Here is a 7,010-nt window from a genome sequence, read left to right as displayed (position 1 = left end):
CCCGCGGGGGTGGCTTTGGGGGCCGGCTCCTTGGGGGCGGAGCTCGAGCTTTTGGAGGAGGGATAGCTGGTGAGATCTGGTAAAATGACTTTTAGTTAACGGTTAACCTCTTGTGATTGTTGAGTTTTACTGGGGCCTCTCTTTTGCCATGATGGAAACGGTCCTGTAAGAGGGGCCAAAAGAAAAATTGCAGAATTGCCACCCCCTCACTCACCGGACTGCTCACGCCGGGCGGAGGCAGAGGGGGCGGGGCAACGTGCTCCTCGCCTCTGACCAGGGTGGGTAGCGCGCCTGGGGGCGGGGCGAGACAAGGCACGCCTGGCGGGAGATCGCGTCTCTTAAGGCCAGCGCGCTCTAGGTCGGGGGCGGGCCTTGCGGTGAAAACGTGGGAAAGGTATGAGTTGTTGGCTGACGGTTTGGGGACCGCGTCTTTGGCGTCTGTTATTATCTGCGGAGGCATCTTAAATTTCCTAAGCGGGTACGGAAAAAACGAAGTTAAACAAAGTGTGATGGAGGGGGAACCGACGCGGCCTGGTGTCGCCGGGAGTTCTGCCCTAACTACTGCGAAGAATCGGGGATGAGCAGTTGGCATGTTTGCCTTGCTGCCCGCCTGTTTTCACAGCCCGGCCCTAAAGCCGTTTTTTCCGTCTCAGAAGTGAATTTCCCGGCGCCGTCCGTGAGGAGCGGGCTGGTGCTTCAGGCCCACCCATTCCCCCCCCCCCCCCGGCTCCGCCCCGCCGCGTCTCCGGGCCCGGGCCTGCCCGCGGTCTACGACGCGTTGCTGTGGCGGTAGCCATGGGGACTCGGGGCTGTCTGGCGCTCCATACAGGCGCTTTGGCTCGGATTCACGCCACGACTGCAAAACTAACTCGGAAATGCTGAACTATAGCGCCTTGTTTTGGTATAAGTTTTAGGGGACCCGGGCTCTTTAGCAGTAGCTGAAAATACAGAACCCTTTTTAGCTTAAGCGCTCGAATAGTTAACATGGGGAGTAGTTCTGAGAAAAAGGTGGCTCCTGATACGGTACTAAAAATCTGAGGCTTTACTGAATTCACTTCAGGGATTGAACAATGATTTTTAGAAGACACTGGTAACTGGCATGTATAGATAAACTCTACAAGGGCTTAATAAAAAACCTCTGTTCTGGATTATCAAATTTACTTCACTGTATCGTCCTCAACAGTTACTTGATTGCAAAAAAAGAAGCCATCCTCTTGCAAAGTACTGTTGAGTTTAATGTACTGTCCTTCCTGATATAAGAATTCAATATTCAACATAGAAGGGATTTTTAAGTGATACTACATTGAATACAGACAACTTGGAAGATTTAGTCTTCAGAGCCTTGTATAAAATGACTAAGAAATTTGGCTTCTACAGCTAAGGACTTTCTGCCACCTCTGGCAGTAATTTTATTTAATTTGCCTTCAAGCATCCCAGAACTCCATACAATGTGAAGTTATGAGCAAAATCTCAAATGAGGATTTCCTAAGAAAAGCATTTGGTGTCATTAGTCTGGAGATGTCAACTCTGCTGCTGCTACTGCCACTGCTGAATTGTAAACTAGGCAAGTCATTTACTAAACTAAAAATTTCCTATCTCTAATATCTTTCTTACCTGTCCTGGAGATGTGTTTGATTAATACCAGATAATTTATATGAAAATTCTTTAAAACAAAAACACTCCATACATTTTTATGTTTATAGCTAGAATGAATCCGTTAGCATCCTTGACAGTAAACTGATTAAGCTGAGAGAATTGGACCATACTTAGAGACTAGTTAGGTGACTAGTAACAGGATTTAAGAATTGCTACTGTGTGTGGACAAGATCTTGGGAGTTCTTAAACTATTCTCAGCCTCCAAATCCTTGGATTTCTCTAGGCATCATTCGAAGAGTGGAAATACAAAAGATTACCAGTCTACACAAATTGAATGTAAAAATACTTGCTTTGTCTCTAAATATTTTACATTTGTGTAAAAGCCTTCATACCTTCAGTTAAGTTTTCTAGACATTTATCAAGATAGATAGTGTTCAAAAATTTAATACATTTCTCAAGGTAAAAAACAAAAAGGCTTAGAGCTATAAGAGAGAAACTCAAGAGTGTTCTAAGTACTATATTAGGGTTTGAAGAAAGATCAGTAAGTGAGTGATACAGTACATTACCCACCTATCCTATAAATTACAGGATGCTTTTGACTAATGGAATATAAGCTGACATCCAAAGCTCTTCCCCATAAGTTTAAATAATGGCCAATAATGTAATTTCCAGTGCATTGTAAAATGGCATTTTATGGTAGCAGTCACTCCTTTAAATATATGCAATGGAATTAAATATAGTATTTTGATACTCATCATCCATTTTTAAAAAGTGAACTAACACTTTGCTTGAATAAGTATTACATTGTATTGCTGTTCTGTCCTTTACATTCACAGCAATAGTTCTCAGGGACTATTGCCTCCCTCCCATGGTATATTTGGCAATATCTGGAGACATTTTTGGTATCATAACTAGGGAGTGGGGGCTACTGAGTATCTAGTGGGAGGAGGCCAGGGATATTGTGAAACGTTCTGCATTACACAAAGCAACTCTCAACAACAAAGAATTAACTAGCCCAAAATGTCAGTAGTGGTATGCTACTAAGAAATCCAGACCTACAGAATTCTATTCTTATATAGAATGGTTTTAGGCATAAAAGTCTTACTGGTTATCATTGTTTGCTGCAGCAAAAAAAAATGTGTATATTAATATTTATTCCATATCTTGTGGTCCTAATGTTCTAAAATTAAGTCAATCCAGGAAAATTTTTTTAATCATTGTGACTGTTACTAATATACAGATGATCAACATATAAATATCATAATTTTGAATAATTATAGAAAGTAATACTTTATCGAAATGTATTTCTTAGTGAGATTGGGATTTTTATCATTTAGTTTAAGTTTTCATGGGTGAATATTATTTATTTATTGCTAGAATCTTACTAGCCATTAATTTTCTCAATATTGACTTTTAGGTGCCCTGGCAGTTATGTCCTGGAACAACGCACTGTAGTGAGATTCAGGATAGGTAAGAAGTTTATTTCTTTTGTAAAGGCCAAAAGGGCCATTCTCTGTGTACTGAAGTACCTCAAACATTATTTTTTTAAGAAGCTGTTTACTAGTAGTTACTGGATAGGTGGATGGGTGATAGCAAGGACACTGGTGGGAACACTCTGGATATATTCTGAATACAGACCTAACATAATTTACTCAAGATTTGGATGTGAAAGAAGGGGAAGCAACAGCTCTCACTGTGTGGTTTTTATCCTAACCCACTAGATTTATTATTTGCTGAGATGGGGATACTGAGAAGAAAAGAATGAGGCAGATACAAATACAATTCCCTCTGTCCATTTTCTTTAGTGCCACATTTGTGTTTCTAAGTTTAAGTTAGCTGTTGAATCTTACAGTTATCTTATAGTTATCTATCAAAATGTAAATAATATATTACTCTCAGTGTAGTTAAAAGACTTACACAGTCATTTTCCCACAAATGACAGGATCTTTTCCTTGGTTTCTAACTCCATTGCCTACAGTTCAAACACTTCACAGAGTTAGTTGTAACTCTTTACCAAGTAATGTTAATAATCTAATTGGTATATATTTGATTACTTTAAGGACAGGTTGTGTACAGTGTTTTAATGGTATTTTAAACACATTTTATTGTATTTGAAATCAAAAACTAGATGTAGGTAATTTTTAGGACAGGTTCACTATCATCAAACAGTTGACTCCATTGGATGTATAAAACTCATAAACACCAGAGGACTTTGCTGGTTATAATTGAATTATAGTAGTTTTCTGACTTGTGCAAAACAATGCAATTTAGCTCAAATGCAACTGGAACCTTTAATTCATGATTTATATTAATTCAAATTAATATTCATTGTTATTGGCTAGGCTGATCCAGAGAGGCATGTTTTTCTCGTAGTAAATTTTGAATACTTCTGTTTTTTTTCCCACATGGTTTCAGCAAAGGAAATAATATGTGAAAATACAGAAAAATTAACACCATTTCAATGAGAGGTTACTTTCATACCCAGTTATTAAGATCTTTTGAAAAGTTAACCCAAAACGTGTACACCTTTGTAAGTTAACATTATTATTACCTATTTTATGGATTGGCATACATACGGAAAGTTCCCTTTATTCAGGTCCACCCCAAGTTCAAGAATCTGAGGGTATGGGTTCTCCAAGTCCAGTGGATGAGACAGAGATATATACCAGCTTTATTATATATCTGTGATATATAGCGAGGTCTAAGCAATATTGAAGGAGCATAAACAAGTTAGAAATTCCTGAAGTTACCAACATTATATTTGCATTGAACTCCTTTTGGGAGAGTAAGTTGTGTGCACTAAAATAATTTTGCTTCTTTCTCCTTTAACAGCCTGTTTTCTTAAGCCTTACATCCTATGTCTCTTACCTCTCTGCATCTACTGGCTTGTAGATGGTGAATGAATCTACTGGCCACCGCTGGTGAAAGCAGCTGTAGCCCACTGCTGTGGCTAAGCAAGTCTGCCAGGAAGCTTGAAGAAGAGCCTCAGCTGCCCTTTACAGAGCAAAAGCATCCTCTGAGTAGCTAAAGCTTGGACTTCTAAGTAAGGTATCTTTACCGGATCCCTTAATGGAAATCACATGTATAGGTAAAAGACCTGCCATGCCATAGTCTTTAGCCTAATGGCTGTGCCAGTTGTAAAGATGATCCACAGCTGAAGAAGGCTATTTATGTTTTGTACTTGGGTATCAAACATAATATGTATTTAGTATTCAAAATTATATAGTTGAGATATGTTTTTTTGTTTTTCCTTACAAAAGGGCTTATAAACCCTGTAGGTAATTAATTAAGAATTCCCATTTGGAACACTAAAGATTGTGGCCACCAATTCTAACATATGGGATATGTGTGTGTGTGTATGTGTGTGTGTTGGGGGGGTTCCCCATATCAACAAGCAATTCTCCCAACACCAAGTGGGTGTCCTACAATTTAACTCAATTCTGACACTGTCTACCTGGTAGACCAGGTAGTTACCTGTGCTTCTGAATGACCAGCTATAAATCAGAGATTCCCATGACCCCTTCTTTGCGTCACAGGTTAAGAGTTCAGTCCTACAAGACTGTCTGTGCTTCCGCTTCAGATGCCAGTAGCAAGTCCAGGTTACCACCTATCTTCTCTCACATACCCTCTCCTTGGTTTTGATTAATTTGCTAGAGTGGCTTACAAAACTCAGAGTAACATTTTATTCATTAGATTACTGATGAATTACAAAAAGATGTAACTCGGGGCACCTGGGTAGCTCAGTTGGTTAAGCGTTCAACTTTGGCTCAGGTCATAATCTCACGGTTCATGGGTTCAAGCCTTGCGTAGGGCTCTGTGCTGATAGCTCAGAGCCTGAAGCCTGCTTTGTATTGTGTCTCCCTCTCTCCCTGCTCCTCCCCCACTTGTGCTTTGTCTCTCTCTAAAATAAATAAACATTAGAAAAAAATTTTTTTTAAAAAGATGTAACTCAGGAACAGTCAGATGGAAGAGATGCATACAGCAAGGTATGGGAAAAGGACTAGGAGCTTCCATGACCTTCCCAAGTGTGCCACTTTCCCTGACCATGTGTTCACCAACTTGGAAGTTCTCAAAACATCAATTTGGGGTTTTATAGAGGCTTTATTACATAGGTATGATTGATTAAATCACCATCCGCTAGTGACTGATCAGCCTCTGGCTCCTCCCTTCCCTCTTCTCTGTTCTTATCAAGGGGTGAGACTAAAAGTTCTAACCCTCTATTCCTGGTTAGTTCACCTGGCAACCAGCCCCCATCCTTCAGTTCTCTTCAAAAGTGACCCATTAACGTAAACCCAGTTGTGGTGGAAAGAGGCATGTTATGAATAACAAGACACTCATTTTACCTTTATGGCTCTGAAGTTCTTTCAGGAACTGAAGACAGAAAAAATATAACAATCGATGTTTCCATTGCTCTTATGCTCAGGAAATTCCAAGGTTGTCATAAATCATATTATCACAGGAACTAACTGTAGAGATGTCATATCATCCAATGTAATCTAATTCCAGAGTGTGGCCCATTGAACTATTAGTCCACAACAGATTTACCTTCTTTGAAATGTAACTGATTCACTGATCTTTCTGATTTGACAGACCATCTTCTACTTTCTGACCTTGTTCTACCTTGTACTTACTAAAGAAAGTGGATTGATATGCAGGACTTTTTCCTCTTTTTTTCCCCCTTAGGAAATAGTAGAGTTCTAGTTATTTTTTTGAGAAGCCAGGAATTAATCACAAAATAGTACATATTTATTTATTATAATTAAGCTTCCTTGAAGATTAGCCTGATACTTAGAACTTAAATAATTATATATAAATATATGGTGTGCTGATCTAATCACAAGGTAACAAGACCATTATTAGAACTTGTTGACAAATTAAAAATAGTAACTTAGTAGATTAAACTGGAATGTCATAATTAATTTGTCTTTTTATAGATAATATATCATTCTAAAATAAAATAGAATCTAATTGCAGTTATAAGTTTGCCGACTTAGTAGTAAATACAGTAATCGAAGTCCTAGGATTTGTTTAAAAGCAAGCTTTAAACTCTAAATAAGAGCAGATTTTAGTTTTTGTTACTAAGTTTTGATTTGTAAGTCTTTAAGATACTACTCAATTTTTGAACTGTATGTAATGAAAGACATTGAAGCAAAGTAATGTAATCAGCATAAAAAAAGAAAAAGTTCAGTGTTTGTCTCAAATACCAAAGAGATAACCAACAGTAAATAGTAAAAAACTTTCCTATAAAAATCATTAAATTATAATATGAATGTTTATTCATTTATTGGAATATATGTTTCTACCAAGATGACTACCAATGACTTACATTTCTTACATTGTTTTTTCTCTTAAAACTGGAAATACTTGCAAAGGAAATTTCAGGGACAGTATTTTAAAAGTTCTATTTTAAAAAT

General features: G+C 38.2%; 1 protein-coding gene across 9 annotated transcripts in view; it reads left to right on the top strand.

Moving 5' to 3' along the window:
* The first annotated feature begins 88 nt into the window (after window positions 1-88).
* The window catches only part of SLC9A9 (solute carrier family 9 member A9), a 743,317-nt gene continuing 736,395 nt past the window's right edge, over window positions 89-7,010 (top strand). For 4 of the 9 annotated variants that reach the window (XM_086674477.1, XM_086674471.1, XM_086674472.1 and 1 more), the window contains exons 1-4: window positions 309-478; window positions 1,430-1,564; window positions 3,014-3,066; window positions 4,429-4,644. The gene's annotated coding sequence lies outside the window, so the exon portion shown is untranslated. Of the gene's footprint in view, window positions 279-308; window positions 479-741; window positions 1,565-3,013; window positions 3,067-4,428; window positions 4,645-7,010 lie in introns of those variants that run through there. The other 5 variants (XM_086674475.1, XM_086674479.1, XM_086674481.1 and 2 more) reach the window with 5 other exon arrangements.

This window comes from Puma concolor, chromosome C2, assembly GCF_028749965.1.
Source record: "Puma concolor isolate L17-30 chromosome C2, mPumCon1.1.hap2, whole genome shotgun sequence".
NCBI classification, from domain to species: Eukaryota; Metazoa; Chordata; class Mammalia; order Carnivora; family Felidae; genus Puma; species Puma concolor.
This window is presented reverse-complemented; position numbering and strand designations above follow the sequence as displayed.